We start from the raw sequence: 19,396 nt of genomic DNA, 5'->3' as shown, positions 1-19,396 counted from the left end.
CACTGTAAATTCCTTTTAGTTCCAGGCAGTCTCTTCCATTTTTCCAGATCCTGACCTTTTGTTCTCTTTCTCTCCCTTCCTGATTTTAAAAGTTTTTAAATATCCAAAAATCTTTATTATCCCTTTGACATTTTATTTTCAGCTTAAATGCCTATTAATGTCAAAGTGGTTTTTTGTCAATTTCTTACTTAAGTCTCTTAGTTGTCAGTATAAGGAAGGGAGGAAGAAAAAAAAAACCAAATCCTTTCCCTTCCCTCTCTCCTTCGCCGCTTCAAACTCTTCTTTGGGAACAATGTTATTTTTATAGTTTAAATTCCAGGGTACGTTACGTTGTTGCTTTTTCAGTTTAACCTGGTCAGCCAAAACTTTCTCTTCTTATCTTCCTCCTGCACTTTCTTTTCCAGTCGAGTTCATCTTTGAGGTGGCCATTTCTGACCACTGCTACAACCGCCTTCAGGAAAGGGAGTTATGGCCAGCTGGGGAGGAGAGATGAGGCTCTCCTCAACCCTGCTGGCAGTCTCCTCCCCCTCTTCACCACCTCTATGGGGTGGCTTAGCCTGAACCCAGCCGGCTCGGGCGCCTGGCGGCGAGCACAGATCAAAACCACGCACGATCGTGGATTTCAGTCCGTCGCCAAAGACGCTCTAACCGGAAGTCAAAGATGGATTTATTGTTAAATAAAATAAAAAATATTTGGGGAAAAAAGAAAGAAAGATCATACAACCGGCAGGCACAATATTGGATATAAACAGAGTGGGAAGATGGAACTTCACTTGAGAAAAGTCAAGTGAATGGATTTAGACCAGGGGTGGGATTCAAATTTTTTAACAACCGGTTCTGTGGGCATGGCTTAGTTGGTAGGCGTGGCTTGGTGGTCATGTGACTGGGTGGACATGGCTTGGTGGTCATGTTACTGGCTGGGCATGGCCAACTCAACATCACTCACATCGAGGCACACATCTCCTCACCTGGCCTCTCATCACTGTGGGGATGCTGCAACAGTCATAAGTGTGAAAAATGGTCATAAGTCACTTTTTTCACTGCCATTGTAACTTTGAATGGTCACTCCACACAAGCAAAGTACCAGCAAAGGAGGGGGAAAGAATTCCAGAGAAGTTCCAGAGACAGGAAGTCTAGTCCTGCCAAGAATGTAATAAGGGTTAATGGATAGGCAGTTTCTGTAAGCAACACCAGAATGTTTCCTTCCTGCCTTCCTTACAGGATTAGGCCAGTAATTTCTTCTAACAACCGGTCCTCTAAACTGCTTAGAATGTCAACAACCAGTTCTAGGGAATAGGTGTGAACTGGTAGAATCCCACCCCTGATTTAGACAAATTTGGATTGTTGCACTCTTAGCACTGTGACTAAAAAAAAGCTTTTGCAAGCAGATTCCATCACCTGTGTAACATAAGATGGGGGAACTTAACAAAAGACTGTAGCATTTGCCCTGAGCGGCATCTATAGCAAAGATACCTAAGGAATTCACATAAAAGTTTATTTATTAACAAGACAGTCATAAATGTTTCCTTATTACACTCTAACTTACTTTCTTTTTAAAATGTATTATTGGAGGGGGGGTCATACTAGAAAAGACAAACCAAAAGTAAAAATGGAATGGAATGGAATGGAATGGAATGGAATGGAATGGAATGAAGGAAAGGAAAGGAAAGGAAAGGAAAGGAAAGGAAGGAAGGAAGGAAGGAAGGAAGGAAGGAAGGAAGGAAGGAAGGAAGGAAGGAAGGAAGGAAGGAAGGAAGGAAGGAAGGAAGGAAGGAAGGAAGTTGCAGAGTGGGAGGGAAGGAGAGAGGGAGAGAAGAAGGAAAGAAGGAAGAAGGATGGGAGAGTGAGAGGGAGGGTGATAGGGAGAGAAGGAAGGAAGGAAGGAAGGAAGGAAGGAAGGAAGGAAGGAAGGAAGGAAGGAAGGAAGGAAGGAAGGAAGGAAGGAAGGAAGGAAGGAGAATGGGAGAGTGGGAGGGAGGGAGAGAGGGAGAGAAGAAGGAAGGAAGAAGGATGGGAGAGTGGGGGAGGGAGGGAGAGAAGAAGGAAGGAAGGAAGGAAGGAAGGAAGGAAGGAAGGAAGGAAGGAAGGAAGGAAGGAAGGAAGGAAGGAAGGAAGAAGGAAGGAAGAAGGATGGGAGAGTGGGAGGGAGGGGAGAGGAAGGGAGGAAGTAAAAGGGAGGGAAGGCGGGAGGGAGGAAGGGAAAGAAAGGGAGGGAGAGTGTGATGGCCTGTAGTCTCTCAAAATAATCCCAAACCCAAAACATATATTAAAGTCCGGTAAAGCCTTCAACTTAACTTCACTGTTTTATTAGGCACAGTTTAAAGTCACAAAAGTAAATAAAGAGGCAAACAGAAAACCAAAACAAACCGCATTGATGAGAGTTCTGAAGCAAGCCAAGATAACTAATTACTACTCCTAAAAATAAAATCCTATGGTATCTCTGGACAACTGAATAACTGGATAGAAGCATTCCTGTCAAACAGACAACAAATGGTCAAAATCGGGAGCGTCCTATCAAATCCAGTACCTGTCAATAGTGGTGTCCCCCAGGGCAGTGTTCTAGGACCAACTCTCTTCATACTCTACATAAACGACCTCTGTGATCATATTAAGAGCAATTGCGTTCTCTTCGCTGATGATGTAAAGCTGTTCAATACCACAGACAATACTGCTACCCTACAAAAGATCTTGACTATGTATCTGAATGGTCAAACAAATGGCAACTTCAAATCTCAACAAATAAATGCTCTGTCTTACATATTGGCAAAAAAAAATCAGAAAATAAAATACAAGCTGAACAGTCAAGATCTTGTTGATGACCCAAGCTCTGTGAAGGACCTTGGAATACTCACCTCTAATGATCTAAGTGCTAGAGCCCACTGCAACTACATAGCCAAAAAGGCATTAAGAGTTGTTAACCTAATCCTACATAGCTTTTTCTCTGGTAATATCACACTACTAACCAGAGCATACAAAACATTTGCTAGACCAATACTCGAATACAGTTCATCAGTCTGGAACCCTCATTACGTATCTGATATTAGCACAATTGAGAAAGTCCAGAAATATTTCACAAGAAGAGTTCTCCACTCTTCTACTCGTTGTAGAATACCTTATGCCACCAGACTTGAAATTCTAGAACTAGAAAACCTTGAATTACGCATTTCTTCGGTCTGACTTAAGCATGGTATATAAAATCATACATTGCAATGTCCTACCTGTCAATGAATACTTCAGCTTCAACCATAACAACACAAGAGCACACAATAGATACAAACTCAAAGTAAACCGCACCAAACTTGATTGCAGGAAATACGACTTCAGCAATAGAGTGGTCAATGTCTGGAATACTCTACCCGACTCTGTAGTCTCTTCCCAAACCCCAAAAACTTTAACCTTAGACTGTCTACTATTGACCTCACCCCTTTCCTAAGAGGTCTGTAGGGGGCGTGCATAAGCGCACCAACGTGCCTACCGTCCCTGTCCTATTGTTTCTCTTATTCTTTTATTTTTCTTATATGTACCCATTTCATGTATTCACAACTATGTATACACTTATACTTATTATCTTGTAAACAATTGGCAAATCAAATAAATAAATAAATAAATAAATAAATAAATAAATAAATAAATAAATAAATAAATAAATAAATAAATAAATAAATAAATAAATAAATAAATAAAAATAAACTCCAGGAAAATAACCAAGAAAATTCCATGGGAAGAAAACCAGCAAAGATAAGCCTCTTTCAAGGTGAACACTAATTGACTTTAGCAATTCTAACTGCGCAGTTGGAAACTTATGTACATAGCTCCCACCTGCAAGCCACAAGGAGGATCATGGTAATCTCCTCTTGAGTAGACCTCGGTTTTCCCTGATCCTCTCCTCCCTGCAGTGACCTAGGATGGATAGGGGATGGGCCTGGATCCTCCTCTGACTGCTCAGCCAGCCTCTGCCCTTCCCCAGCCTCCTCCACCACCTCTGGAGCCACACTCCCACTCCCTGTTGGCTGTTTCTCCTCTTCCTCAGAGTCAGACTCCACCAGGGGCATGACAAAGGGAAGGAAGGAAAAGTGGAGGGAGGGAGGGAAAGAAAGGGAGGGAGGTGCAATTAAATATCCACTCTGCGATTCTTGCTATACTCGAGGTCTTGTTCTACCACTACTGTTATGATCCTTTCTAAAATATGCTCTATAGCAATCAGACCAGCTAATACTTAAAAGTTTGAGTTCTTGTGATCCAGACATGGATTGTTCAATAACTTTCATGTCTTTGTTCACCCTGTTGTTGTTTTTTAAATGGTAGTGGTGGCTCCTTCGTATCAGGCTAGAATCCTGAGGTTTATAAGCAGTCAATTGCAGAAGCAAATCAATAGGGTCACATTGCACACACACACACACACACACACACACACACACAGAACAAGCCCACCCAGGTGAATAAAAGAATGAATATTGATAGTTGTCTCCTGCTATTAAAATACAGATCTACCAGATAAGCAGAATCTTTTTTTGATCTATTGGTTGCCGTGTTAAGGTCAAGGTGGAGCCACTACAGTACTTGCGGGATACGTATGCAATTATTTTAAAAGTAGTACAGTGCAATGGGCTGTGATTTTATTTACTAGCATGGCCGTTGCTGAGAATGCTTGGAGGTGAACATCTGAAAGGTGTCCAGGTTGGAGCAGAAGGGAGTCTAAAACAAGCAATCAGGATAGAGCTGGAAGGGACCTTGGAGGTCTTCTAGTCCAACTCTCTGCTCAAGCAGGAGACTCCATACCATTTCAGACAAATGGCTGTCCAATCTCTTTGAAACCTCCAGTAATGGAGCACCCACAACTTCTACAGAGAGAACTTGTTTCACTGGTTAATTGTCCTCACCATTAGGAAGTTTCTCCTTAATTCCAGGTTGCTCCTCTCCTTGATTATTTTCTATCCATTGAAGGTCTTCTGGAACTTTTGGGTGTACAGCTAAAGTGTGTTGAGTGAAACCATAGGATCTATTCTAGAGCAGCAACCCAACCTGTTGGTTCTGATGTTGCAAGTTGAACTAGGTGTCCTTGAATCATGAGCTGGTGTGCAAGCCAAACACTCCTCCTTCTCCTTCTCCTTCTCCTTCTCCTTCTCCTTCTCCTTCTCCTCCTCCTCCTCCTCCTCCTCCTCCTCCTCCTCCCTCCTCCTCCTCCTCCTCCTCCTCCTCCTCCTCCTCCTCCTCCTCCTCCTCCTCCTCCTCCTCCTCCTCCTCCTCCTTCCTTCTTCTTCTTCTTCTTCTTCTTCTTCTTCTTCTTCTTCTTCTTCTTCTTCTTCTTCTTCTTCTTCTTCTTCTTCTTCTTCTTCTTCTTCTTCTTCTTCTTCTTCTTCTTCTTCCAGAAGCTGTGAGAGACCCATCACTGGAGTTTTTCATGGAGGGACTGGGCAGGCACTTGTCCAGAATGGTATAGGATCTCCTGCTTGAGTAGGGGGTTGGACTGAAAGACCTCCAAGGTCCCTTCCAAACCTATTATTCTATGTTCTTTCTCTTTCACTGACTGCCAAGGTCCTACCCACTCATGTTCATAAGCTTTCATTCCACAGGATGAATGGAAACCTGACTGAGACCCAAACTTTAAAAAAATGGAACTCTCATTTCTGTTAAAAAAAATAATTCTCAAGTTTTTCTCAGGAGCGAACTTTCTCATCTAAAGGGACGTGGTGGCTCAGTGGCTAAGACACTGAGCTTGTCAATCAGAAAGGTCGGCCGTTTGGCAGTTCGAATCCCCAGCGCCATGTAACGGAGTGAGCTCCCATTCCTTGTCCCAGCTTCTGCCAACCTAGCAGTTTGAAAGCAGGTAAAAAAAAAAATGCAAGTAGAAAAATAGGGACTCCTTTGGTGGAAAGGGAACAGCATTCTGTGCACCTTTGGGCATTTAGTCCTACCAGCCACATGACCACAGAGACGTCTTCGGACAGCGTTGGCTCTTCTTTGGCTTTGCAACAGAGATGAGCACCGCCCTCTAGAGCCAGAAATGAGTAGCACAGATGTGCAAGGGGAACCTTTACCTTTTAACTTTTTCATCAATTAAAGAAGGACACCCTCCTCACCCTAACAAATTTGAAGAAAACAGGCCAATACTCCCTTCTTAAATATGGAGCATGGCTCTCTCTCTCTCTCTTTTTTTTTTTTTTAAAAAAAGGAATTATCTGGCTCCAACTTAACTTTGCAGTGATTTACTGTACTATTGGAAGTTTAGGCAGGAGAAGATGCAAAGAATACCAAAGAGCTTTTAACAAGCTTTCATGAGATTGACAATAAGAGATGTGAACTCAGAAACAGGGAAATAATAAGCAATGAGGCTGTCAACAAACACAATCCTCAGAGAGATATTAAGTGCAGGAAAAAAAATTGCAAACAGGGTTTTTGATTTAACCATTTGAAGCTTGGCTAATTTATTTTTAGTAATAAGAAACAATATATTTTTTTTTAACCAGAAAGGGGCTCTCTCTGGTAAAATTGGGGGCTCAATTTAGTTTCCTTTTTAAATTTTAAATAGAAAATCTTAGTTTGTGGACATGTTTATGAAAAAAGCCTCCATATTCAACTGATTGTGTAAATGTTATTAATGATCTGAATTTGTTTAAAAGTTAATTCATATCTAGAGAGAAAGATTTTTAAAAAGACAACTGAATGAAACAGGAAGGGAAAAAAAAATCATTTTTACTTCTATTTTTAGCATGTTTTTTCCCTCCCTAGAAGAACATCCTGAATTACTGAATTGGAGTTGCTGAATTGCATTGTTTGGCAAATTGATTAATACGTCTGACATCTACCAAATGTTGTAAAGGGCTGTGAGATCTTTGAGATATTGAATGTGACAAAACATGAAAATTATCCATTGGGAAGTATGTGGTGATGAAAAGGTTGGCGGTGTTATCCCTTGTTTATAGCAAAGGGAGTGTCAGAAACAGCAGAACTGGTGAATTGAAAGCTCAATATGCCAGCTGAAAGCCTTCCCTGCAAAATACCAACATTTTACGCTTTTGTAATTATTAGAGAAAATACAACCATAGCACAAAGGCACAAAATGAGTGATGTGGAAATAAAAGGTAATGAATGATATGGAAAATGAATGGGAAATGAAATTAATACAGCTCTTAGAGAGAAAGCCCTATTCCTTTTCAACTATACTTCTCTTCTTATTTAGGTAAACTAAGACCTTTGTTTTCTCCAGCCAAACTAGGCTGCATTAACTGAGGGACAGCATCGAGATCATGTGAAGTGTTAATATTGCTTTATAAGGCCTTGGTATGGCCACACTTGGAATAATGGATCCAGTTTTGGTTGCCACAATATAGAAAAGATGTTGAAGCTCTAGAAAAAGTGCAGAGAAGAGCAACAAAGAGGATGAGGAGACTGGAGGCTAAAACATATGAATTGTTCCAGGAATTGGGTATGTCTAGTTTGATGAAAAAAAGGACTAAGGGTGACATGATAGCAGTCTTCCTGTGTTTGAGGGGATGCTAATGTGCAAAGAAAAGAAAAGCAGCTGTGGATGGATAGATGGATGGATGAAGACTAATTTCGTAATTCTATTCTACTGAATTTTTATCATGGAAGTATTTTTTCCTTGTTATCGAATCTTCAAGAGCATTGGAACTGCACTGAATACTAAATCTAAATAAATAAGACTGCTAGTAAGAACTACCGTTATTGTCTTCTAGGATGCCCTGTAATTAGTGTATTATTTTCTGGAGCATCCTAGGCAACTGGGAAGCGTACAGTTAATATTATTTATGAATATCCAAATATTTGGAAGAATTTGTTTGAAAGTACATTTATTTATTTATTTTCTTTGCAACAATCCTGGAGCACGCAAACATTAATACAATGGTTTTATTTATGGGGATCAATATCATCATTTGGTCTGAAATGGTCCAGGGACTCCTGGTTAAGCAGATGGTTGGACTAGAAGACCTCTAAAGTTCCTTTTGTAGGCTGGATTTTTTTCATCCAAGGACCAGGAAGCATGGCCATTGCATGTTTCATTGTAATTTTAACTCTTTCATTTCATTGACCTCTCTTTCTGTCCTCTTAAATCTCCTTTTTTTTTTTTGCTCCTATTTCGAGAAACAGTTTAGTCTCCCTTACAAATTGTAGAAATCACAGAGCTAGCAGTTATAGTTATTGTATAGGAGCACAAATAGCTGAAGACGGATCTTGATGTCCCAATGATCAAGCAACTATATAATGCTGACAGGCTTTCGCAAGGACAGCAAAAATTCTCAAAACCAGCTGCTTGGATTTCAGCAAGTTCACCCCTTTATCTCCTTCCCATGATCTCTCTCTCTCCTCCACCCACAATTTCAAGAACTAAACAGATTTTCCAAAAAAAAAAGGAGAAAGGAAAAAGCAGAAAACAAAATTGCTGAATTGCGTGTTGCATTTAACATTCAGTAAACACCTTAGGAGTCCAATGTCTAACTAATACAACATATGTGCACACTTTCAACCTAAGAATACAACAAGGCAGAAGCTTGCTCACCCCAAGGATAAAACACCCAGACACAAACTGAGCAATGTGGCATAGGCAGTACAGTGCAGTGAGCCATGTGCAGATCTGTACACTGAGGATACAAAACAACCACTTCAGACACACAAGGCACAACACAGGAGAACAAACCCATCGGGACAAGATTCAGCTGCATTTAAAAGACAAAGGCCACTATTTTGAAGACAGAAAAGTCCACATTACGGACAGAGAGGACCTCTGGTTTGAAAGAGGGGTCAAAGAGGCCATCTATGTCAAAATTGAACATAGGGGGATGGATACAATATCATCTATCTCCAGTCTACAATACAGATTGTATGTATAACAATTGACAAATCAAATCAAATAAAAAAATAAATAAACAGATCCTTTCAGCAGTTCCAAGAAGGCTCCAAACTCATTTGCACTACTCAGCTGACCCTGAGAACACAGAGATAAACCTCCACATGGCCTCAACGACCCTCTAAAAGGATGCAAATGACCAGCTCTGTCTGCAAGGAGTTTAAAGCTTTCCATTCCCCACCATTCAGTCAGAGCTGAAGAAGCTTCTTAGATGAGAAGTGAAATGTCTTCAAAGAAAAACAAGGAAGTCCAGTTGCCTCCTTTGGGACGCCTTAGGAGATGTTAATTTGACTTCGTGAAATCTTTTAAACAATATAGACTATTGGTTCAGTAAGTCTTTTTTTTACGGAAAGGAATGACTGATGAGCTGCTCTTAGGGAGGTGGGAAGCACCACACCAGGTGCTTTGCACCATGAGGATGATGTTGTCCATTCAGTTGTGTCCAACACTTGGAGATTCTGTGGGCCAGGTCTCTCCACATCTACCAACCTGGCACTACTTCTTTGAGTTATTCTGTTTGGTGTCAACTTTGATGGTGTCCAACCACAGCGTGTTCTTTGATGGCTTATCTTCCTTTTACTGCTTTTGAGTCAGTTTTGAGTCTCAGGGTGATTAGGTCCTTATAGCTATCTTGGCAATATTTTTGGAATTGACTTGCCCTTGCCTTCTTCTTCCTTGACCTGAGACACAGAAACTGCCCCAAAGACACTGAGTTGGCTTTGTACTCGGGCAGTGCTAGAATTCACAGTCTTCTAGTTTCTAGCTATACCACTACACCAAACTGGCTCTCAGAAAACAAACTGGTTTCTGCTAAATGACATGAAAAGTTATTGTTTCATTGGTTTTGTACCTCCATTTTCCAATTATTATTATCTGCACAATATTATTATTTGAGTAAAACATACGATGAACAGTTGCAGGAATTGGATATGTCTAGTTTAACGAAAAGAAGGAATGTGGGGACATGATAACAGTCTTCCAATATCTCAGGGGCTGCCCCAAAGAAGAGGGAGTCAAGCTAATCTCCAAAACACCTGAAGGCAGGTCAAGAAGCAACGGATGGAAACTAATCAAGGAGAAAACCAACTTGGAATGAAGGAGGAATTTCCTGACAGGTAGAGCAATTAATCAGTAGAACAACTTATCTCCAGAAGTTGTGGATGCTCCATCACTGGAAGCTCTTAAGAAGAGATTGGATAGTCCTTTGTCTGAAATGGTCTCTTGTGTGAGCAGGAGATTGGGCTAGAAGACCTCTAAGGTCCCTTCCAACTGTGTTGTTTCGATGACTGGGGTTATCAAGATGTATATGTTTGACTTTCCTTCTATAGAAAGTCACCCACAGTCCGAACGCAAGGTCACACCATGGCCAATGGAAGTTAAGTTCTATCATGGGAAGACAGACGTTCAGCTCAAATGCTTCTTTGAACACCTGGATTCATTTCATGCACGGAATAGGACTAGAAGCCCTGATAGGATTCTTCTGATTGGATTTAGTCTTTCTTTTATGCATTTTATTTTATTTATTTTTTAAAAAAAAGCTAACAGTGACTATCAGTGCCTCACAGATAGTGTCTGTGTCTCAGACCTGGCAACTGGCGATTTGCCAAAGATTCCAATTACTTGTCTTGGGAAACAAATTTTTCAGCTCGTAATGCTTGACTGTCCTATAAATCAAATGCCATCTCCCTCTGAAAACCTCTTCTCTATCTCAGAATGTAAAGCAGGATTCTGTTCAAGCATGCATTCACCGTCAAAATTAAGTCAACCAGTCACTCCAACAGTTGCTTTCCAGGTTTAGCAGAATAACAGCAGAATAACAGAGTAGGAAGGGACCTTGGAGGTCTTCTAAGTCAACCAGTCACTCCAACAATCCTCTGCTCAAGAAGGAGCCCCTAGACCAGTGGTGGTAAACCTTTTTGGGCTCACGTGTCAGAACCCAGAAAGCAATGCACACCTTACCCCATGCCCCCTTACCTGCACTGCACCTTACAGCTGACTTTGGGCCCGTTTGAGACCTTTTACTGCCTCCCAGAGGCTTGAGGAAGGCCTCTGTAGGCTTTGCAGGGTAAAAAAATAGGCCTGTTCCATCACTTCCGGTATTTTCACAAGTACAGGAAGTTATGAAACGGGCCTATTTTTTGGCCTGCAAAGCCTGCAGAGGCCTTCAAGCCTCTGGGAAGCTGAAAAAGGCCTCAAACAAGCTGAAAATCAGCTGTGAGGCGTGCACATGCGCAGTGAGGTAAGTTTGCCTGCAGCTTGTGTGTTGGCAAAAATGGTTCTTCTTCTGGATCCGCACATTCACTTGGTCTCTCCACATGTCATCCTTAGTGAAGTGTGCAAATCAGCATCTGCATTTCCTGCGTTGGATGAGCAGAGCACATCTTTCTCTTCCTGCCCTGGCCACTTTTTATGGAGAAAGAATTGAGAGACTCTTAACAAACTGCATCCCTGTTTGGTTTGGTGGCAGCAGTGCCCAAGATAGAAAGTCCCTACAGAGAGTGGTGAGGACAGCGGAGAAGATTGTAGGAAGCTTGCGTCCTGTTATTCAGGATGCTGCTTATAAGTGCTATGTGCTTAGAGCTTGAAGCATTGTTAGAGACCCTACACACCCACATCACGGTCTGTTTCTGTTGCTCCCCTCCGGGGGGAGGTTTCGAAGTATTTATAGCAGGACTACAAGATTCTGTAACAGCTATGTTCCTTATGTCATCCGCATTGTAAATTCACAGGATTCTTTTTTTTTTTTTTTGCCATGTATATGTGTATACTTGTACTACACTGTGATGTTTCTCTGTGTCATATATGTGTATGTATGTGGGTAAATTGCATAATGGTTATCTTTTGAGAGCTGAATGCAATGAAATTTCATTTTTTAGTGTACATTTAAAATGACAATAAAATTTCTATTCTATTCTATTCTATTCTATTCTATTCTATTCTATTCTATTCTATTCTATTCTATTCTATTCTATTCTATTCTATTCTATTCTATTCTATTCTATTCCATTCCATTCCATTCCATTCAGGGGTGGTATTCAATTTTTTTAACAACCGGTTCTGTGGGCGTGGTTTAGTTGGTGGGTGTGGCTTGGTGGTCATGTGACTGGGTGGACATGGCTTGGTGGTCATGTTATTGGCTGTGCGTAGCCAACTCAACATCACTCACATCGAGGCATGCATCTCCTCACCTGGCCTCTCGTGACTGTGGGGATGCTGCAAAAGTCATAAGTGTGAAAAACGGTCATAAGTCACTTTTTCAATGGTCATTCCACACAAGCAAAGTACCAGCAAAGGAGGGGAAAAAATCTCCAGAAAAGTTCCAGAGACAGGAAGTCTAGTCCTGCCAAGAATGTAATAAGGGTTAATGGAGAGGCAGTTTCTGTAAGCAACTCCAGAATGTTTCCTTCCTGCCTTCTTTACAGGTTTAGGCCAGTAATTTCTTCTAACAACCAGTTCTCCGAATTGCTTAGAATGTTAACAACTGGTTCTAGCAAATAGGTGCGAACTGGTAGAATCCCACCCCTGATTCCATTCCATTCTTCATTTCTCTATTCTATTTTCTCTTCTCTTCTCTTCTCTTCTCTTCTCTTCTCTTCTCTTCTCTTCTCTTCTCTTCTCTTCTCTTCTCTTCTCTTCTCTTCTCTTCTCTTCTCTTCTCCTTCTCTTCCCTTCCCTTCCCTTCCCTTCCCTTCCAATTTCAACCTTCCCTCTTTCACATCTTCTGCTCTACAGCTTCCAAGTCAAGAAGCACTACCAGTAGTCGCTCCCACATGCCAACACCAGAAGATGGATCAAAAGAGACTCAGATTCAAATTTGTTTATTTACGGTCACTGATCGGCTTACAGCAAAACAGATGATTTCCCCCCAACTGCTCAGCAAGTGACTTCATCATTATTAAGATGTCTTTTAACCAGCCTCTCCAGTTTTTCTATTTTCTCCACAGCAGCACGTTCTTTAGCTTTAAGCACTTCTTCAAAAGAATGCCTTGCTTTGTAATATTTTTTTTTCCATCTCAGCTCTGTAAGATCTTCTGGATGAAGCTGCAGTCCCAATTTGTGTGTGTGGGATCGCACAATGTTTTAGTTGGGGGCTTGGCATTGTGAGAAAGTTCTACGCATCTCTACCCTGTTTATTTTCAAGAGCATTCCCTACACACCTTCTTCTCTGAAATGCAGAAATCCACCTGATAGAGTTTGAGTGGTGGGATTCAATTTTTTTTACTACTGGTTCTGTGGGCGTGGCTTGGTGGGCATGGCATGGCTTGGTGGGTGTGGCTTGGTGGCAGGGGAAGGATACTGCAAAATTCCCATTCCCTCCCCAGCCCACTAACCTGCTTTCCAACTCCATTCTCCTATGCAGGGCAACCAAAGAAGAACCAGCCAGTCAGCTGGGACTCAATGGGAAGCAGAGAATAGATGGGGTTGGCAGGGCCAATCAGAGGTTGGATTTGCTGGTTCTCTGGACTATGCAAAATTTCTGTTACCGGTTTTCCAGAACTGGTCAGAACCAGCTGAATCCTACCTCTGTAGAGCTTTCCTTTTGCATCTGAACTGAGCTGTGATATTGTCATGCCTTTGGTAGAGTTGGACTCTGAGGGAGAGGAGGAACAGCTGACAAGGAGTGGAGGTGTGGCTCCGGAGGTTGTGGAGGAGGCTGGGGAAGGGCTGAGGCTGGCTGGGCAGTCAAGGAAGAACCAGGCCCATCCCCTCTTCATCTTAGGACACGCAGGGAGGAAAGGAGAAGGCAACAACTTGGCTTACGAGAGAGGAAGCGGCCATGATTCCCCTCATTGGTTGCAGCTGAGGAGACTAGTATAAAAGAGAGACAGTTAAAACACAGCGTTGCTAGAAGCAAAGCGTGTGTTATTTTGGGATGAAGTTATTTTGGTTGGCGTCCTTCAACAGACTGTGCCTTGTTATCTTCTTGAATTTGGTAAATACTTCTCCTGTTCCATTGTGGACATTTCATCATTGTAGTTTGTTTGGTTTTTTATTTCACTATCTGCTTATTAAGTTCGGACTGTATTTCTTTTGAAGACTATTTTTGAGTATGTTTTCTCTCCAACTGAGCATTATTGAACAGTGGGGCCAAGTTGGAGGCATTAAAGGACATTTATTTACATTTTGGATTTTATTTATTTATTTTTATTTTTATTTATTTATTTGATTTGTCAATTGTTTACAAGATAATAAGTACAAGTGTATACATAGTTGTAAATATATGAAATGGGTACATATAAGAAAAATAAAAGAATAAGAGAAACAATAGGACAGGGACGGTAGGCACGTTGGTGCGCTTTTTATGCACGCCCCCTACAGACCTCTTAGGAAAGGGGTGAGGTCAATAGTAGACAGTCTAAGGTTAAAGTTTTGGGGTTTGGGGAAGAGACTACAGAGTCGGGTAGAGTATTCAGACATTGACCACTCTATTGCTGAAGTCGTATTTCCTGCAATCAAGTTTGGCGTGTTTACTTTGAGTTTGTATCTGTTGTGTGCTCTTGTGTTGTTATGGTTAAAGCTGAAGTATTCATTGACAGGTAGGACATTGCAATGTATGATTTTATATACCATGCTTAAGTCGGACCGAAGACTAGCGTAATTCGAGGTTTTCTAGTTTTAGAATTTCAGTCTGGTGGCGTAAGGTATTCTACAACGGGTAGAAGAGTGGAGAACTCTTCTTGTAAATACTTCTGGACTTTCTCAATTGTGTTAATATCACATATGTGATAAGGATTCCAGACTGATGAACTGTATTCGAGTATTGGTCTAGCAAATGTTTTGTATGCTCTGGTTAGTAGTGAGATATTACCAGAGAAAAAGCAACGTAGGATTAGGTTAACAACTCTTAATGCCTTTTGGCTATGTAGTTGCAGTGAGCTCTAGCACCTAGATCATTAGAGGTGAGTATTCCCAGGTCCTTCACAGAGCTTGGGTCATCAACAAGATCTTGACTATTCAGCTTGTATTTTATTTTCTGATTTTTTTACCAATATGTAAGACAGAGCATTTATTTGTTGAGATTTGGAGTTGCCATATGCTAGACCATTCAGATACATAGTCTAGATCTTTTGAAGGGTAGTTATATTGTCTGTGGTATTGAACAGCTTTACATCATCAGCGAAGAGAACGCAATTGCTCTTGATATGATCACAAAGGTCGTTTATGTAGATTATGAAGAGAGTTGGTCCTAGAACACTGCCTTGGGGAACACCACTATTGACAGGTACTGGATTTGATAGGGCGTCCCAATTTTGACCATTTGTTGTCTGTTTGACAGGAATGCTTCTATCCAGTTATTCAGTTGTCCAGAGATACCATAAGATTTTATTTTTAGGAGTAGTTTGTCGTGTACCACTGAATCAAAGGCTTTGCAGAAGTCTATGTAGATTGCGTCTATTGCTTTGCCCTGGTCGAGTTGTGTCATGCCATATGTTTTTGCAGTGTAAGAGTTGCAGATTACAGGATAGTTTTTTCTGAAACCAAATTGTTTATTGGAGAGTAGGTTGTTTGTCTCTAAATGGAGGATGATGGATTGGTTAATAATTGATTCCATGACTTTACAGGTGACGCAGCATAAGGAGATTGGTCTGTAATTTTCAACTAGGCTTGGGTCTCCTTTTGAAGATGGGAATGACTGAGGCTTGTGACCATAGGTTAGGCAAGGAGCTGGTTCTGAAAGATTTTTCAAAGATTATGCTTAGAGGTTTGGCTATGGCAGCGGATAGTTTTCTTAAGAAGTAGGCACATATTCCATCCGGTCCAATAGATAGAGATGGTTTTAGGTTGCGTAGTGCTTTTTCAACGTTGTCTACTGTAAAATCGATATGTATTAGATTATTATTGTTGTTTGTGGTACGGCTAGGAAACATTGGGCATGATCCATTACTGTTTACAAACACTGAGCCGAAGAATGTGTTAAAGATGTTGGCTTTAATGGTGTCGTCGCTGCAGTCTTTACCATCAGGTCCTATCAAGGGAGGGATGGACCTTGAGTCTTTTTAGTTTGTTGTTTACAAAATTGTAAAAAGCACGGGTGGAATTGGTGCTTAGAAGGTTTTCCTCTTGTTTAATGTGGTAATTGGTGCATTCGGCTTTATCTGGTGGCATAAATTTTTGTATCGGTTTTTGAAATTAGCAACGTGACCAGATTTGTTTTTCCGCCAGAGTGATCTCTTTTGGATTGAAGTTTCCTTATTGATATGGGTAATCTGCTTTTTTTTTTGTTTTTGGAGTTGTTGTTGGAACATATAGTTTGATGACTCTTTTGACTTCAAGTAAAAATATGTTGTAATGGTCTTCAACAGTATTGCATCCAGTGAATAGAGATTGCCAATCGAGGGATGAGAGATCGTTATCTATAAGATCATAGTTGCCTTTTTGAAGTTACAACTAGGGATGACATCGCTGTGGTGATTTTTGTGTGGACGTATGTTGAGGCAAAAGTCAATCATATTGTGATCACTACTGAAAAGGGTTCTTTGGTTTGTATTCGGTAAATTAAATTCAAACTATTGCAGAAGATGAGATCGAGGCAGTTGTTCAGTCTAGTGTTGTTGGTTACTAGTTGTTCAAGACCTAGATTTGTAATAGCATTGTAGAAGGTTGTGTGTATGATTTCAGTTGTACAATTATTTAGGGTCCAGTCAATATGAGGTAGATTGAAATCTCCAAGAAAGATAAAAGGGTATGGGCAGGATGTAGCCCATGTTAGTAGTGTGTATTTAGCTTGTTTACATGTTCGATGTCATAATCAGGTGCTCTGTAACATAGTAAGAATCGAATTGTGATATTTAAGGATAGTTCACAGATGATGGTTTCAGGAAGGGCAAGCTCCTGGGTAACTTGGATATTTTTTAGATGTAAGGATTTTTTATAGAATATAGCAACACCACCTCCTCGACGATTTTACGATCTGATCGGTAAACATGATAGTCTCTTACTGTGGTAATGGAGTCGGGAGAGATGCATTGAGCCATGTTTCACAGACAAATATAATGTCGGTTAGCCATATTTAAGAGGATGAGAAATTCAGGTATTTTATTCACGAGGCTTCTTGCATTGAGTAGTTTGCATTTAAGTCCGGCAGCAGTTGGGATTGAGGTAGTTGGGGCGTGCGTGCCTAGTCTTGGGTGATGGTGGGTGGTGGGTAGTTTTGGGTGATGGTGGGTGGTGGTAGGTGGTTGAGGTAGGGTAGTGGTTGAGGGTAAAAGTTGGGTATTGGGTTGCGTGTCTTACTTTTGATGCAGTCAGCATGGTAGTCAATGTACAGGTCCTTCTCTCCATTGTCTAGACGGGTTTTGAGTTCGGCGGAGTGCACGGGAGCGGGCACGTTGCTGCATGGTTAAGTCAGGGCGGCAACGGAGGTTTTTGTGGTTGGTGTTGGTTTTGGCGAGTGAGTTTATAGTGTAAATGAGTTTACGTTTGCTTGATTCATTTTTGCAAATGATCCTGCACAAGCGTGGGGCCACAGAGCCGTCTCTATTTTTGAGCTCTCGGTCAATGCGGGAAATGTCAAGTATTTCATCGCCGGAGATGGTTGATGCTTGGTAATCGTTGATGATGTTTCGGACAGTTGTGATGTCATCATTGACAATGCTGTCTTCTAGTCCAAATAAGATGGCGTTTGGACGTTTCCGCTCACGCTCCAACAGCTTCTCTGATGAGGATTGGGATATCAATATTTTGTTACATTTGTGTTACATTCTGGGTCATCATAGATATTCTCCTACATCTATTAGCTGCATGAGAATTCTCTGTGTTCTCAACCTCTGTGTAGTGCCATTTTGTTCTCCACCTCCGTAAGGATCAGCTTACTGATATATTCCTTGTCACACTCTGTAGGGAGCTCTGCAAGAGTTCTTTTCAGTTGCGATGCGTTTTTCCCCCCCTGCAAAATCCATTGAAAATTATGCCGCTTTGTCTGGAGACGATTACTGTTGCCTGGAGCTTACGCAAGAGACAACATAATGATCTGTGACCACATCCCTTCCATGTAGGTGGACACCATCACTCCGTAATGTGTGATCCTCAACTTCAAGATTCATTAAAGTCAGCGGGAGCTGTCAAGCTGTGCATGTCCCCGGGAAAATGAAGACCCTTCATGAAGGAGGTGCTCAGGCAGGAGAGGAAGCATGAAAAGGGAAATCAGGAACAGCTGCAGACTTCATAGAATAACAGAGTTGGAAGGGACCTTGGAGGTCATCGAGTGCAACTCCCTGCTTGAGCAAGAGAGTCTATTCCAAATATTAGCCTCTACCTAGAGTTGAACTCACAGCCTCCTGATTGTGAGGTCTTTGGGACCATTGAGACCACCCCCAAAAGAAAAGAAAATGAAACGTTTCCAGAGAAAATGCCATGACAAGGTATCGTGGTGGTGCAGTGGTTAGAGTGCAGTATTGCAGTGTGTAAAGGTCTGCCAATCTACTCGGTAAAACCCAAAATCAAAGTTTCATTCTTTTCCACATCGAGCATGAAGTTCAGAAGTGGTTTCCATGTGGAAACAAAAGTGCTTATGTTCTTTTCTTTAATCATAGTACTCAACTTTAACATTTCAGCCAACTCTATCAGCTTCTCCAACCCTTCGTCCGTGGTAGGAATCGAAGTGTCCTTCCATTTGGTGCATACAATGGTCTTGCTGTTGTTGCATTGTTATGAAAAAGCAAAAAGTTGTGATTTGATGTTAATGCCTTATTTTACTGCAACAGAGATAGTCAAAAGTCAATGTTTCTTTTCTTATCCTACCTCATTTCTCTTTCCCCTTCTCCTTCCCCTTGCTTTTCTATTTACTTCACAATATTTTATAACTCAATGAAATGTTGTAAACTGATTGTAGTATTTCAGGCAAACTCTGCCCACTGCCAGCAGTTCGATCCTGACCAGCTCAAGCTTGACCCAGCCTTCCATCCTTCCGAGGTGGGTAAAATGAGGACCGAGATTGTTGGGGGCAAGAGGCTGACTCTGTAAAATGCTTAGAGAGGCCTGTAAAGGACTATGAAGTGGTATATAAGTCTAAGGGCTACTACTAAGTTGGAAGGAAGGAAGGAAGGAAGGAAGGAAGGAAGGAAGGAAGGAAGGAAGGAAGGAAGGAAGGAAGGAAGGAAGGAAGGAAGGAAGGAAGGAAGGAAGGAAGGAAGGAAGGAAGGAAGGAAGGAAGGAAGGAAGGAAGGAAGGAAGGAAGGAAGGAGAGGAGAGGAGAGGAGAGGAGGAAGGTCATGGTGGCATAGTGATTAGAATGCTGTATTGCATGCTGACTCTCTCATTGCCAGCAGTTTGATCCTGACCTGGTCAAGGTTGACTCAGCCTTCCTTCCTTCTGAGGTTGGTACAATGAGGACCCAGATAGTTGAGGGCAAGAGGCTGACTCTGTAAATCACTTAGAGAGGGCTGGAAAGTGCTACTGCTAAGAAGGAAGGAAGGAAGGAAGGAAGGAAGGAAGGAAGGAAGGAAGGAAGGAAGGAAGGAAGGAAGGAAGGAAGGAAGGAAGGAAGGAAGGAAGGAAGGAAGGAAGGAAGGGGAGGAGGAAGGGCCATGG

Source organism: Notechis scutatus, chromosome 4, assembly GCF_049901735.1.
Source record: "Notechis scutatus isolate UNSWTSFEM ecotype Mainland chromosome 4, rNotScu1.2, whole genome shotgun sequence".
Classification (NCBI taxonomy): domain Eukaryota; kingdom Metazoa; phylum Chordata; class Lepidosauria; order Squamata; family Elapidae; genus Notechis; species Notechis scutatus.
This window is presented reverse-complemented; position numbering follows the sequence as displayed.